The 15509-nt window shown below is 43.8% G+C and overlaps 1 long non-coding RNA gene across 13 annotated transcripts in view; it reads left to right on the plus strand.

Moving 5' to 3' along the window:
* Positions 1–15509, plus strand: part of LOC307190093 — a 1314632-nt gene that overhangs the window by 976718 nt on the left and 322405 nt on the right. The window contains exon 5 of one of the 13 annotated variants that reach the window (XR_013829387.1): positions 6189–6251. The exons of the other annotated variants lie outside the window; for them this stretch is intronic. This is a non-coding gene — a long non-coding RNA (uncharacterized lncRNA). Of the gene's footprint in view, positions 1–6188; positions 6252–15509 lie in introns of those variants that run through there. 13 annotated transcript variants of the gene reach the window in all.

Raw genomic sequence — 15509 nt, forward strand, 5'->3', positions numbered from 1 at the left:
ATTGAACTTGTACGGTAAATGAGGTTCTTGTAAACAGAGGCGTCCCAAACTTTGGGGTGGCTGTGTCTTTTTTATTTTAATTTCCCTAAGCTATAGGACCATAAGTGGAAGTGCCCTAGGCTCTGTTGCTTTGTTTTTTAGATGTTTCAGGAAACACCATACACTTCTCCCGAGTGTCTGTTGGCAATTTACATCCCGCCCATCAGCATAACAAGGCTCCCAGTTCTCCATGGCCTGTCCTGCATTTCTGGATTTTACACTTTTTTCAGATGGCCCTTTTGACCGGGGGGAAGTGAGACTTCATTGTAGTGCAGATTTCCTTTGCAAGCTTGCTTGGTTGGCCAAAAAGGGCGTATGCGTTTTTCCCTGAATATATTCAGGAAAAAACGCATACGCCCTTTTTGGCCAAGTGCATCATTGTGGACGTTCTGCCTCTTTTCCTATGCTTTCAATGCAATTCCAGTCTATCTCCTGAAATCAGTTTCCTACAATTCTGCCCCGCTTTCAAGTCCTCTTGGCAGCCTTACTTCAGTATATTTTTGGACGATAGCTGTCATTTATAACTCTGCAGGTTTGTATATTACAGTGCCCCTGAGCTCCTTTATTCAACTCGCTTTATGTGAGCTGGCCGCAACACCGCAGGATGGCTTCAGGCCCTAATCTGGTTCCGGCACGGCACGCTGAGCCTTTGGTTAAGTCCTCTTCCTGGTGGGAAATGAGAGTTAAATTTGCCCGTCCAGACACCTCCAGCTAGTCTCTCATTGGTTCTCGCTATTCCTGTTCATCTTCCGCAGAAATTGCAAACTGGGCCAAACAGGAGGTTAAAGAGACTGACTCTCCAAGTCGGGAGAGTGTTAGTAAAGCGTCTGGAATGTTGCACCCGAGTACCAGGGTATGAAAACTGAGACATATTTGAACACATCTCCCGATCACATGGTTGATCATACTCTAGGTTCCACATGCATGTATTAGCTGAAGGAAGAATACCTTAAACCTGGGTAGTTGAAACCCGTGGAATGGGTACCATGCAATATGACTTAAAAGGGTCTTCATTTGTTCACCGAACCTCTCCAATCCTATCACTGCTGCGTTTATGCCCCTGTACACACGCTTGATTCTCTTTTGGAGACATAGCAATCCATAGGTTTTAAGATACTTACTAGTCAGATACATTCTTAGGCGTTTAATATGGGGTGTTGAGTCCATTTCATTGAGCAAGGAGTAGCTCTTGTCTATTTCATATTTGGCTTAAGGAACTTTATCTGTGCTCATTTCAATCTCTGGTTTTATGCAGCACCCCAACTCACCTTTCCCCTTAAGCAAGCATAAGTTGGTTTTCTAAATTTGAGACCCTGTTCTGTTCTGTAATTCAGTTCCTGTGTAGCCAAGTTTACATTCCGTGTATTAGTGATATCTTATGATGTTTCTTTTTCTGTGTGACTTATTTCAGTTAGAATCATCGTACCTGAATCCACTCATTATGCTGCTACGGGCCTGATAACATAGATTTCATTGCTGAGTGATACTGCATTGTACGTAAGTACCACAAGTTTTTTATCCATTTTTCACTTTCTGCGATGTTGAACTTGTACTGTAAACGAGGTTCTTGTAAACAGAGCCATTCCAAACTTTGGGGTGGCTGTGTCTTTTTGATTTTACTTCCCTAAGCTATAGGTCCATAAGTGGAAGTGCCCTAGGCTCTGTTGCTTTGTTTTATAGATGTTTCAGGAAACACCATACACTTCTCCAGAGTGTCTGTTGGCAATTTACATCCCGCCCATCAGCATAACAAGGCTCCCAGTTCTCCATGGCCTGTCCTGCCTGTCTGGATTTTACACTTTTTTCAGATGGCCCTTTTGACCGCGTGGAAGTGAGACTTCATTGTAGTGCAGATTTCCTTTGCAAGCTTGCTTGGTTGGCCAAAAAGGGCGTATGCGTTTTTTCCTGAATATATTCAGGAAAAAACGCATACGCCCTTTTTGGCCAAGTGCATCATTGTGGATGTTCTGCCTCTTTTCCTATGCTTTCAAAGCTATTCCAGTCTACCTCCTGAAATCGGTTTCCTGCAATTCTGCGCCATTTTCAAGTCCTCTTGGCAGCCTTACTTCAGTATATTTTTGGACGATAGCTGTCATTTATAACTCTGCAGGTTTGTGAATTACAGTGCCCCTGAGCTCCTTTCTTCAACTCGCTTTCTTTTGGGCTGGCCGCAACACCGCAGGATGGCTTCAGGCCCTAATCTGCTTTCGACACGGCACACTGAGCCTTTGGTTATTTCCTCTTCCTGGTGGGAATTGAGAGTTAAATTTGCCCGTCCAGACACCTCCAGCTAGTCTCTCATTGGTTCTCGCTATTCCTGTTCATCTATCGCAGAAATTGCAAACTGGGCCAAACAAGAGGTTAAAGGGACTGACTCTCCAAGTCGGGAGAGTGTTAGTAAAGCGTCTGGAATGTTGCACCCGAGTACCTGGGTACGAAAACTGAGACATATTTGAACACGTCTCCTGATCACATGGTTGATCATACTCTAAGTTCCACATGCATGTTTTAGCTGAAGGAAGAATACCTTAAACCTGGAGAGTTGAGACCCGTGGAATGGGTACCATGCAGTATGACTTCAAAGGGTCTTCATTTGCTAACAAACCTCTCCAGTCCTATCACTGTTGCGTTTATGCCGCTGTACACACGCTTGATTCTCTTTTGGACACATAGCAATCCATAGGTTTTAAGATACTTAATAGTCAGGTACATTCTTAGGCGTTTAATATCGGGTGTTGAGTCCATTTCGTTGAACAAGGAGTAGCTATTGTCTGTTCCATATTTGGCGTAAGGAACTTTATCTGTGCTCATTTAAATCTCTGGTTTTATGCAGCACCCCAACTCACCTTTCCCCTTAAGCAAGTATAAGTTGCTTTTCTAAATTTGAGACCCTGTTCTGTTTTGGAATTCACTTCCTGTGTAGCCAAGTTTACATTCCGTGTATTAGTGATAGCTTATGATGTTTCTTTTTCTGTGTCACTTATTTCAGTTAGAATCATCGTACCTGAATCCACTCATTATGCTGCTAAGGGACTGATGACATAGATTTCATTGCTGAGTGGTACTGCATTGTACGTAAGTACCATAAGTACTTTATCCATTTTTCACTTTCTGTGATATTGAACTTGTATGGTAAACGAGGTTCTTGTAAACAGAGGCGTCCCTAACTTTTGGGTAGCTCTGTCTTTTTTATTTTAATTTCCCTAAGCTATAGGACCATAAGTGGAAGTGCCCTAGGCTCTGTTGCTTTGTTTTTTAGATGTTTCAGGAAACACCATACACTTCTCCCCAGTGTCTGTTGGCAATTTACATCCCGCCCATCAGCATAACAAGGCTCCCAGTTCTCCATGGCCTGTCCTGCCTTTCTGGATTTTACACTTTTTTCAGATGGCCCTTTTGACCGGGGGGAAGTGAGATTTCATTGTAGTGCAGATTTCCTTTGCAAGCTTGCTTGGTTGGCCAAAAAGGGCGTATGCGTTTTTTCCTGAATATATTCAGGAAAAAACGCATACGCCCTTTTTGGCCAAGTGCATCATTGTGGACGTTCTGCCTCTTTTCCTATGCTTTCAATGCAATTCCAGTCTACCTCCTGAAATCGGTTTCCTGCAATTCTGCCCCGCTTTCAAGTCCTCTTGGCAGCCTTACTTCAGTATATTTTTGGACGATAGCTGTCATTTATAACTCTGCAGGTTTGTGAATTACAGTGCCCCTGAGCTCCTTTCTTCAACTCCCTTTATTTTGAGCTGGCCGCAACACCGGAGAATGGCTTCAAGCCCTAATCTGGTTCCGTCACGGCTCACTGAGCCTTTGGTTATTTCCTCTTCCTGGTGGGAAATGAGAGTTAAATTTGCCCGTCCAGACACCTCCAGCTAGTCTCTCATTGGTTCTCGCTATTCCTGTTCATCTTCCGCAGAAATTGCAAACTGGGCCAAACAGGAGGTTAAAGGCGCTGACTCTCCAAGTGGGGAGAGTGTTAGTAAAGCGTCTGGAATGTTGCACCCGAGTACCAGGGGAGGAAAACTGAGACATATTTGAACACGTCTCCCGTTCACACGGTTGATCATACTCTGGGTTCCACATGCATGTTTTAGCTGAAGGAAGAATACCTTAAACCTGGGTAGTTGAAACCCGTGTAATGGGTACCATGCAATATGACTTCAAAGGGTCTTCATTTGCTCACCGAACCTTTCCAATCCTATCACTGCTGCGTTTATGCCCCTGTACACACGCTTGATTCTCTTTTGGAGACATAGCAATCCATAGGTTTTAAGATACTTACTAGTCAGGTACATTCTTAGGCGTTTAATATGGGGTGTTGAGTCCATTTCGTTTAGCAAGGAGTAGCTCTTGTCTATTCCATATTTGGCTTAAGGAACTTTATCTGTGCTCATTTCAATCTCTGGTTTTATGCAGCACCCCAACTCACCTTTCCCCTTAAGCAAGCATAAGTTGGTTTTCTAAATTTGAGACCCTCTTCTGTTTTGGAATCCAGTTGCTGTGTAGCCAAGTTTACATTCCGTGTATTAGTGATATCTTATGATGTTTCTTTTTCTGTGTGACTTATTTCAGTTAGAATCATCGTACCTGAATCCACTCATTATGCTGCTATGGGCCTGATGACATAGATTTCATTGCTGAGTGATACTGCATTGTACGTAAGTACCACAAGTTCTTTATCCATTTTTCACTTTCTGTGATATTGAACTTGTACGGTAAACGAGGTTCTTGTAAACAGAGGCGTCCCAAACTTTGGGGTGGCTGTGTCTTTTTGATTTTAATTTCCCTAAGCTATAGGACCATAAGTGGAAGTGCCCTAGGCTCTGTTGCTTTGTTTTTTAGATGTTTCAGGAAACACCATACACTTCTCCCGAGTGTCTGTTGGCAATTTACATCCCGCCCATCAGCATAACAAGGCTCCCAGTTCTCCATGGCCTGTCCTGCCTTTCTGGATTTTACACTTTTTTCAGATGGCCCTTTTGACCGGGGGGAAGTGAGACTTCATTGTAGTGCAGATTTCCTTTGCAAGCTTGCTTGTTTGGCCAAAAAGGGCGTATGCGTTTTTTCCTGAATATATTCAGGAAAAAACGCATACGCCCTTTTTGGCCAAGTGCATCATTGTGGACGTTCTGCCTCTTTTCCTATGCTTTCAATGCAATTCCAGTCTACCTCCTGAAATCGGTTTCCTGCAATTCTGCCCCGCTTTCAAGTCCTCTTGGCAGCCTTACTTCAGTATATTTTTGGACGATACCTGTCATTTATAACTCTGCAGGTTTGTGAATTACAGTGCCCCTCAGCTCCTTTCTTCAACTCTCTTTATTGTGACCTGGCCGCAACACTGCAGGATGGCTTCAGGCCCTACTCTGGTTCCGGCACGGCACGCTGAGCCTTTGGTTAATTCCTCTTCCTGGTGGGAAATTAGAGTTAAATTTGCCCGTCCAGACACCTCCAGCTAGCCTCTCATCGGTTCTCGCTGTTCCTGTTCATCTTCCGCAGAAATTGCAAACTGGGCCAAACAGGAGGTTAAAGGGACTGACTCTCCAAGTCGGGAGAGTGTTAGTAAAGCGTCTGGAATGTTGCACCCGAGTACCAGGGGAGGAAAACTGAGACATATTTGAACACGTCTCCCGATCACATGGTTGATCATACTCTAGGTTCCACATGCATGTTTTAGCTGAAGGAAGAATACCTTAAACCTGGGTAGTTGAAACCCGTGGAATGGGTACCATGCAATATGACTTCAAAGGGTCTTCATTTGCTCACCGAACCGCTCCAATCCTATCACTGCTGCTTTTATGCCCCTGTACACATGCTTGATTCTCTTTCGGAGACATAGCAATGCATAGGTTTTAAGATACTTACTAGTCAGGTACATTCTTAGGCGTTTAATATGGGGTGTTGAGGCCATTTCATTGAGCAAGGAGTAGCTCTTGTCTATTCCATATTTGGCTTAAGGAACTTTATCTGTGCTCATTTCAGTCTCTGGTTTTATGCAGCACCCCAACTCACCTTTCCCCTTAAGCAAGCATAAGTTGGTTTTCTAAATTTGAGACCCTGTTCTGTTTTGGAATCCAGTTCCTGTGTAGCCAAGTTTACATTCCGTGTATTAGTGATATCTTATGATGTTTCTTTTTCTGTGTGACTTATTTCAGTTAGAATCATCGTACCTGAATCCACTCATTATGCTGCTACGGGCCGGATGACATAGATTTCATTGCTGAGTGATACTGCATTGTACATAAGTACCACAAGTTCTTTATCCATTTTTCACTTTCTGTGATATTGAACTTGTACGGTAAATGAGGTTCTTGTAAACAGAGGCGTCCCAAACTTTGGGGTGGCTGTGTCTTTTTCATTTTAATTTCCCTAAGCTATAGGACCATAAGTGGAAGTGCCCTAGGCTCTGTTGCTTTGTTTTTTAGATGTTTCAGGAAACACCATACACTTCTCCTGAGTGTCTGTTGGCAATTTACATCCCGCCCATCAGCATAACAAGGCTCCCAGTTCTCCATGGCCTGTCCTGCCTTTCTGGATTTTACACTTTTTTCAGATGGCCCTTTTGACCGGGGGGGAAGTGAGACTTCATTGTAGTGCAGATTTCCTTTGCAAGCTTGCTTGGTTGGCCAAAAAGGGCGTATGCGTTTTTTGCTGAATATATTCAGGAAAAAACGCATACGCCCTTTTTGGCCAAGTGCATCATTGTGGACGTTCTGCCTCTTTTCCTATGTTTTCAATGCTATTCCAGTCTACCTCCTGAAATCAGTTTCCTGCAATTCTGCCCCGCTTTCAAGTCCTCTTGGCAGCCTTACTTCAGTATATTTTTGGACGATAGCTGTCATTTATAACTCTGCAGGTTTGTGAATTACAGTGCCCCTGAGCTCCTTTCTTCAACTCGCTTTCTTGTGAGCTGGCCGCAACACCGCAGGATGGCTTCAGGCCCTAATCTGGTTCCGGCACGGCACGCTGAGCCTTTGGTTATTTCCTCTTCCTGGTGGGAAATGAGAGTTAAATTTGCCCGTCCAGACACCTCCAGCTAGTCTCTCATTGGTTCTCCCTATTCCTGTTCATCTTCCGCAGAAATTGCAAACTGGGCCAAACAGGAGGTTAAAAGCGCTGACTCTCCAAGTGGGGAGAGTGTTAGTAAAGCGTCTGGAATGTTGCACGCGAGTACCAGGGGAGGAAAACTGAGACATATTTGAACACGTCTCCCGTTCACATGGTTGATCATACTCTGGGTTCCACATGCATGTTTTAGCTGAAGGAAGAGTACCTTAAACCTAGAGAGTTAAGACCCGTGTAATGGGTACCATGCAATATGACTTCAAAGGGTCTTCATTTGCTCACCGAACCTCTCCAATCCTATCACTGCTGCGTTTATGCCCCTGTACACACGCTTGATTCTCTTTTGGAGACATAGCAATCCATAGGTTTTAAGATACTTACTAGTCAGATACATTCTTAGGCGTTTAATATGGGGTGTTGAGTCCATTTCGTTGAGCAAGGAGTAGCTCTTGTCTATTCCATATTTGGCTTAAGGAACTTTATCTGTGCTCATTTCAATCTCTGGTTTTATGCAGCACCCCAACTCACCTTTCCCCTTAAGCAAGCATAAGTTGGTTTTCTAAATTTGAGACCCTGTTCTGTTTTGGAATTCACTTCCTGTGTAGCCAAGTTTACATTCCGTGTATTAGTGATATCTTATGATGTTTCCTTTTCTGTGTGATTTATTTCAGTTAGAATCATCGTACCTGAATCCTCTCATTGTGCTGCCAAGGGCCTGATGACATAGATTTCATTGCTGAGTGATACTGCATTGTACGTAAGTACCACAAGTTCTTTATCCATTTTTCACTTTCTGTGATATTGAACTTGTACGGTAAACGAGGTTCTTGTAAACAGAGGCGTCCCAAACTTTGGGGTGGCTGTGTCTTTTTGATTTTAATTTCCCTAAGCTCTAGGACCATAAGTGGAAGTGCCCTAGGCTCTGTTGCTTTGTTTTTTAGATGTTTCAGGAAACACCATACACTTCTCCCGAGTGTCTGTTGGCAATTTACATCCCGCCCATCAGCATAACAAGGCTCCCAGTTCTCCATGGCCTGTCCTGCCTTTCTGGATTTTACACTTTTTTCAGATGGCCCTTTTGACCGGGGGGAAGTGAGACTTCATTGTACTGCAGATTCCTTTTGCAAGCTTGCTTGGTTGGCCAAAAAGGGCGTATGCGTTTTTTCCTGTATATATTCAGGAAAAAACGCATACGCCCTTTTTGGCCAAGTGCATCATTGTGGACGTTCTGCCTCTTTTCCTATGCTTTCAATGCAATTCCAGTCTACCTCCTGAAATCGGTTTCCTGCATTTCTGCCCCACTTTCAAGTCCTCTTGGCAGCCTTACTTCAGTATATTTTTGGACGATAGCTGTCATTTATAACTCTGCAGGATTGTGAATTACAGTGCCCCTGAGCTCCTTTCTTCAACTCGCTTTCTTTTGAGCTGGACGCAACACCGCAGGATGGCTTCAGGCCCTAATCTGGTTCCGATACGGCATGCTGAGCCTTTGGTTATTTCCTCTTCCTGGTGGGAAATGAGAGTTAAATTTGCCCGTCCAGACACCTCCAGCTAGTCTCTCATTGGTTCTCGCTATTCCTGTTCATCTTCCGCAGAAATTGCAAACTGGGCCAAACAGGAGGTTAAAGGGACTGACTCTCCAATTCGGGAGAGTGTTAGTAAAACGCCTGGAATGTTGCACCCGAGTACCAGGGGAGGAAAACTGAGACATATTTGAACACGACTCCCGATCACATGGTTGATCATACTCTAGGTTCCACATGCATGTTTTAGCTGAAGGAAGAATACTTTAAACCTGGGTAGTTGAAACCCGTGGAAAGGGTACCATGCAATATGACTTCAAAGGGTCTTCATTTGCGCACCGAACCTCTCCAATCCTATCACTGCTGCGTTTATGCCCCTGTACACATGCTTGATTCTCTTTCGGAGACATAGCAATCCATAGGTTTTAAGATACTTACTAGTCAGGTACATTCTTAGGCGTTTAATATGCGGTGTTGAGTCCATTTCGTTGAGCAAGGAGTAGCTCTTGTCTATTCCATATTTGGCTTAAGGAACTTCATCTGTGCTCATTTCAATCTCTGGTTTTATGCAGCACCCCAACTCACCTTTCCCCTTAAACAAGCATAAGTTGCTTTTCTAACTTTGAGACACTGTTCTGTTCTGTAATTCAGTTCCTGTGTAGCCAGGTTTGCATTCCATGTATTACTGATATCTTATGATGTTTCTTTTTCTGTGTGACTTATTTCAGTTAGAATCATCATACCTGAATCCACTCATTGTGCTGCTAATGGCCTGATGACATAGATTTCATTGCTGAGTGATATTGCTTTGTAAGTAAATACCACAACTTCTTTATCCATTTTTCACTTTCTGCGATGTTGAACTTCTACTGTAAACGAGGTTCTTGTAAACAGAGGCGTCCCAAACTTTGGGGTGACTGTGTCTTTTTGATTTTAATTTCCCTAAGCTATAGGACCATAAGTGGAAGTGCCCTAGGCTCTGTTGCTTTGTTTTTTAGATGTTTCAGGAAACACCATACGCTTCTCCCGAGTGTCTGTTGTCAATTTACCTCCCGCCCATCAGCATAACAAGGCTCCCAGTTCTCCATGGCCTGTCCTGCCTTTCTGGATTTTACACTTTTTTCAGATGGCCCTTTTGACCGGGGGGAAGTGAGACTTCATTGTACTGCAGATTCCCTTTGCAAGCTTGCTTGGTTGGCCAAAAAGGGTGTATGCGTTTTTTCCTGAATATATTCAGGAAAAAACGCATACGCCCTTTTTGGCCAAGTGCAACATTGTGGACGTTCTGCCTCTTTTCCTATGTTTTCAATGCAATTCCAGTCTACCTCCTGAAATCGGTTTCCTGCATTTCTGCCCCGCTTTCAAGTCCTCTTGGCAGCCTTACTTCAGTATATTTTTGGACGATAGCTGTCATTTATGACTCTGCAGGATTGTGAATTACAGTGCCCCTGAGCTCCTTTCTTCAACTCGCTTTCTTGTGAGCTGGCCGCAACACCGCAGGATGGCTTCAGGCCCTAATCTGGTTCCGGCACGGCACGCTGAGCCTTTGGTTAATTCCTCTTCCTGGTGGGAAATGAGAGTTAAATTTGCCCGTCCAGACACCTCCAGCTAGTCTCTCATTGGTTCTCGCTATTCCTGTTCATCTTCCGCAGAAATTGCAAACTGGGCCAAACAGGAGGTTAAAGGGACTGACTCTCCAAGTCGGGAGAGTGTTAGTAAAGCGTCTGGAATGTTGCACCCGAGTACCAGGGGAGGAAAACTGAGACATATTTGAACACGTCTCCCGTTCACACGGTTGATCATACTCTGGGTTCCACTTGCATGTTTTAGCTGAAGGAAGAATACCTTAAACCTGGAGAGTTGAGACCCGTGGAATGGGTACCATGCAATATGACTTCAAAGGGTCTTCATTTGCTCACCGAACCTCTCCAATCCTATCACTGCTGCGTTTATGCCCCTGTACACACGCTTGATTCTCTTTTGGAGACATAGCAATCCATAGGTTTTAAGATACTTACTAGTCAGGTACATTCTTAGGCGTTTAATATGGGGTGTTGAGTCCATTTCGTTGAGCAAGGAGTAGCTCTTGTCTATTCCATATTTGGCTTAAGGAACTTTATCTGTGCTCATTTCAATCTCTGGTTTTATGCAGCACCCCAACTCACCTTTCCCCTTAAGCAAGCATAAGTTGGTTTTCTAAATTTGAGACCCTGTTCTGTTCTGTAATTCAGTTCCTGTGTAGCCAAGTTTACATTCCGTGTATTACTGATATCTTATGATGTTTCTTTTTCTGTGTGACTTATTTCAGTTAGAATCATCGTACCTGAATCCACTCATTGTGCTGCTAAGGGCCTGATGACATAGATTTCATTGCTGAGTGATATTGCTTTGTAAGTAAATACCACAACTTCTTTATCCATTTTTCACTTTCTGCGATGTTGAACTTGTACTGTAAACGAGGTTCTTGTAAATAGAGGCGTCCCAAACTTTGGGGTGGCTGTGTCTTTTTGATTTTAATTTCCCTAAGCTATAGGACCATAAGTGGAAGTGCCCTAGGCTCTGTTGCTTTGTTTTTTAGATGTTTCAGGAAACACCATACACTTCTCCCGAGTGTCTGTTGGCAATTTACATCCCGCCCATCAGCATAACAAGGCTCCCATTTCTCCATGGCCTGTCCTGCCTTTCTGGATTTTACACTTTTTTCAGATGGCCCTTTTGACCGGGGGGAAGTGAGACTTCATTGTAGTGCAGATTTCCTTTGCAAGCTTGCTTGGTTGGCCAAAAAGTGCGTATGCGTTTTTTCCTGAATATATTCAGGAAAAAACGCATACGCCCTTTTTGGCCAAGTGCATCATTGTGGACGTTCTGCCTCTTTTCCTATGCTTTCAATGCAATTCCAGTCTACCTCCTGAAATCGGGTTCCTGCAATTCTGCCCCACTTTCAAGTCCTCTTGGCAGCCTTACTTCAGTATATTTTTGGACGATAGCTGTCATTTATAACTCTGCAGGTTTGTGAATTACAGTGCCCCTGAGCTGCTTTCTTCAACTCGCTTTCTTTTGAGCTGGCCGCAACACCGCAGGATGGCTTCAGGCCGTAATCTTGTTCCTGCACGGCACGCTGAGCCTTTGGTTATTTCCTCTTCCTGGTGGGAAATGAGAGTTAAATTTGCCCGTCCAGACACTTCCAGCTAGTCTCTCATTGGTTCTCCCTATTCCTGTTCATCTTCCGCTGAAATTTCAAACTGGGCCAAACAGGAGGTTAAAGGCGCTGACTCTCGAAGTGGGGAGAGTGTTAGTAAAGCGTCTGGAATGTTGCACGCGAGTACCAGGGGAGGAAAACTGAGACATATTTGAACACGTCTCCCGGTCACATGGTTGATCATACTCTAGGTTCCACATGCATGTTTTAGCTGAAGGAAGAATACCTTAAACCTGGAGAGTTGAAACCCATGGAATGGGTACCATGCAATATGACTTCAAAGGGTCTTCATTTGCTCACTGAATCTCTCCAATCCTATCAGTGCTGTGTTTATGCCCCTGTACACATGCTTGATTCTCTTTCGGAGACATAGCAATCCATAGGTTTTAAGATACTTACTAGTCAGGTACATTCTTAGGCGTTTAATATGCGGTGTTGAGTCCATTTCGTTGAGCAAGGAGTAGCTCTTGTCTATTCCATATTTGGCTTAAGGAACTTTATCTGTGCTCATTTCAATCTCTGGTTTTATGCAGCACCCCAACTCACCTTTACCCTTAAGCAAGCATAAGTTGGTTTTCTAAATTTGAGACCCTGTTCTGTTCTGTAATTCAGTTCCTGTGTAGCCAAGTTTACATTCCGTGTATTACTGATATCTTATGATGTTTCTTTTTCTGTGTGACTTATTTCAGTTAGAATCATCATACCTGAATCCACTCATTGTGCTGCTAAGGGCCTGATGACATAGATTTCATTGCTGAGTGATATTGCTTTGTAAGGAAGTACAACAAGTTCTTTATCCATTTTTCACTTTCTGCGATGTTGAACTTGTACTGTAAACGAGGTTCTTGTAAACAGAGGCGTCCCAAGCTTTGGGGACGCTGTGTCTTTTTGATTTTAATTTCCCTAAGCTATAGGACCATAAGTGGAAGTGCCCTAGGCTCTGTTGCTTTGTTTTTTAGATGTTTCAGGAAACACCATACACTTCTCCCGAGTGTCTGTTGGCAATTTCCATCCCGCCCATCAGCATAACAAGGCTCCCAGTTCTCCATGGCCTCTCCTGCTTTTCTGGATTTTACACTTTTTTCAGATGGCCCTTTTGACAGGGGGAAGTGAGACTTCATTGTAGTGCAGATTTCCTTTGCAAGCTTGCTTGGTTGGCCAAAAAGTGCGTATGCGTTTTTTCCTGAATATATTCAGGAAAAAACGCATACGCCCTTTTTGGCCAAGTGCATCATTGTGGACGTTCTGCCTCTTTTCCTATGCTTTCAATGCAATTCCAGTCTACCTCCTGAAATCGGGTTCCTGCAATTCTGCCCCACTTTCAAGTCCTCTTGGCAGCCTTACTTCAGTATATTTTTGGACGATAGCTGTCATTTATAACTCTGCAGGTTTGTGAATTACAGTGCCCCTGAGCTGCTTTCTTCAACTCGCTTTCTTTTGAGCTGGCCGCAACACCGCAGGATGGCTTCAGGCCGTAATCTGGTTCCTGCATGGCACGCTGAGCCTTTGGTTATTTCCTCTTCCTGGTGGGAAATGAGAGTTAAATTTGCCCGTCCAGACACTTCCAGCTAGTCTCTCATTGGTTCTCCCTATTCCTGTTCATCTTCCGCTGAAATTTCAAACTGGGCCAAACAGGAGGTTAAAGGCGCTGACTCTCGAAGTGGGGAGAGTGTTAGTAAAGCGTCTGGAATGTTGCACGCGAGTACCAGGGGAGGAAAACTGAGACATATTTGAACACGTCTCCCGGTCACATGGTTGATCATACTCTAGGTTTCACATGCATGTTTTAGCTGAAGGAAGAATACCTTAAACCTGGAGAGTTGAAACCCATGGAATGGGTACCATGCAATATGACTTCAAAGGGTCTTCATTTGCTCACTGAATCTCTCCAATCCTATCAGTGCTGTGTTTATGCCCCTGTACACATGCTTGATTCTCTTTCGGAGACATAGCAATCCATAGGTTTTAAGATACTTACTAGTCAGGTACATTCTTAGGCGTTTAATATGCGGTGTTGAGTCCATTTCGTTGAGCAAGGAGTAGCTCTTGTCTATTCCATATTTGGCTTAAGGAACTTTATCTGTGCTCATTTCAATCTCTGGTTTTATGCAGCACCCCAACTCACCTTTACCCTTAAGCAAGCATAAGTTGGTTTTCTAAATTTGAGACCCTGTTCTGTTCTGTAATTCAGTTCCTGTGTAGCCAAGTTTACATTCCGTGTATTACTGATATCTTATGATGTTTCTTTTTCTGTGTGACTTATTTCAGTTAGAATCATCATACCTGAATCCACTCATTGTGCTGCTAAGGGCCTGATGACATAGATTTCATTGCTGAGTGATATTGCTTTGTAAGGAAGTACCACAACTTCTTTATCCATTTTTCACTTTCTGCGATGTTGAACTTGTACTGTAAACGAGGTTCTTGTAAACAGAGGCGTCCCAAGCTTTGGGGACGCTGTGTCTTTTTGATTTTAATTTCCCTAAGCTATAGGACCATAAGTGGAAGTGCCCTAGGCTCTGTTGCTTTGTTTTTTAGATGTTTCAGGAAACACCATACACTTCTCCCGAGTGTCTGTTGGCAATTTCCATCCCGCCCATCAGCATAACAAGGCTCCCAGTTCTCCATGGCCTCTCCTGCTTTTCTGGATTTTACACTTTTTTCAGATGGCCCTTTTGACAGGGGGAAGTGAGACTTCATTGTACTGCAGATTTCCTTTGCAAGCTTGCTTGGTTGGCCAAAAAGTGCGTATGCGTTTTTTCCTGAATATATTCAGGAAAAAACGCATACGCCCTTTTTGGCCAAGTGCATCATTGTGGACGTTCTGCCTCTTTTCCTATGCTTTCAATGCAATTCCAGTCTACCTCCTGAAATCGGGTTCCTGCAATTCTGCCCCACTTTCAAGTCCTCTTGGCAGCCTTACTTCAGTATATTTTTGGACGATAGCTGTCATTTATAACTCTGCAGGTTTGTGAATTACAGTGCCCCTGAGCTGCTTTCTTCAACTCGCTTTCTTTTGAGCTGGCCGCAACACCGCAGGATGGCTTCAGGCCGTAATCTGGTTCCTGCACGGCACGCTGAGCCTTTGGTTATTTCCTCTTCCTGGTGGGAAATGAGAGTTAAATTTGCCCGTCCAGACACTTCCAGCTAGTCTCTCATTGGTTCTCCCTATTCCTGTTCATCTTCCGCTGAAATTTCAAACTGGGCCAAACAGGAGGTTAAAGGCGCTGACTCTCGAAGTGGGGAGAGTGTTAGTAAAGCGTCTGGAATGTTGCACGCGAGTACCAGGGGAGGAAAACTGAGACATATTTGAACACGTCTCCCGGTCACATGGTTGATCATACTCTAGGTTCCACATGCATGTTTTAGCTGAAGGAAGAATACCTTAAACCTGGAGAGTTGAAACCCATGGAATGGGTACCATGCAATATGACTTCAAAGGGTCTTCATTTGCTCACTGAATCTCTCCAATCCTATCAGTGCTGTGTTTATGCCCCTGTACACATGCTTGATTCTCTTTCGGAGACATAGCAATCCATAGGTTTTAAGATACTTACTAGTCAGGTACATTCTTAGGCGTTTAATATGCGGTGTTGAGTCCATTTCGTTGAGCAAGGAGTAGCTCTTGTCTATTCCATATTTGGCTTAAGGAACTTTATCTGTGCTCATTTCAATCTCTGGTTTTATGC

Source organism: Stenella coeruleoalba (assembly GCF_951394435.1).
Source record: "Stenella coeruleoalba genome assembly, chromosome: 8".
Taxonomy (NCBI): Eukaryota; Metazoa; Chordata; class Mammalia; order Artiodactyla; family Delphinidae; genus Stenella; species Stenella coeruleoalba.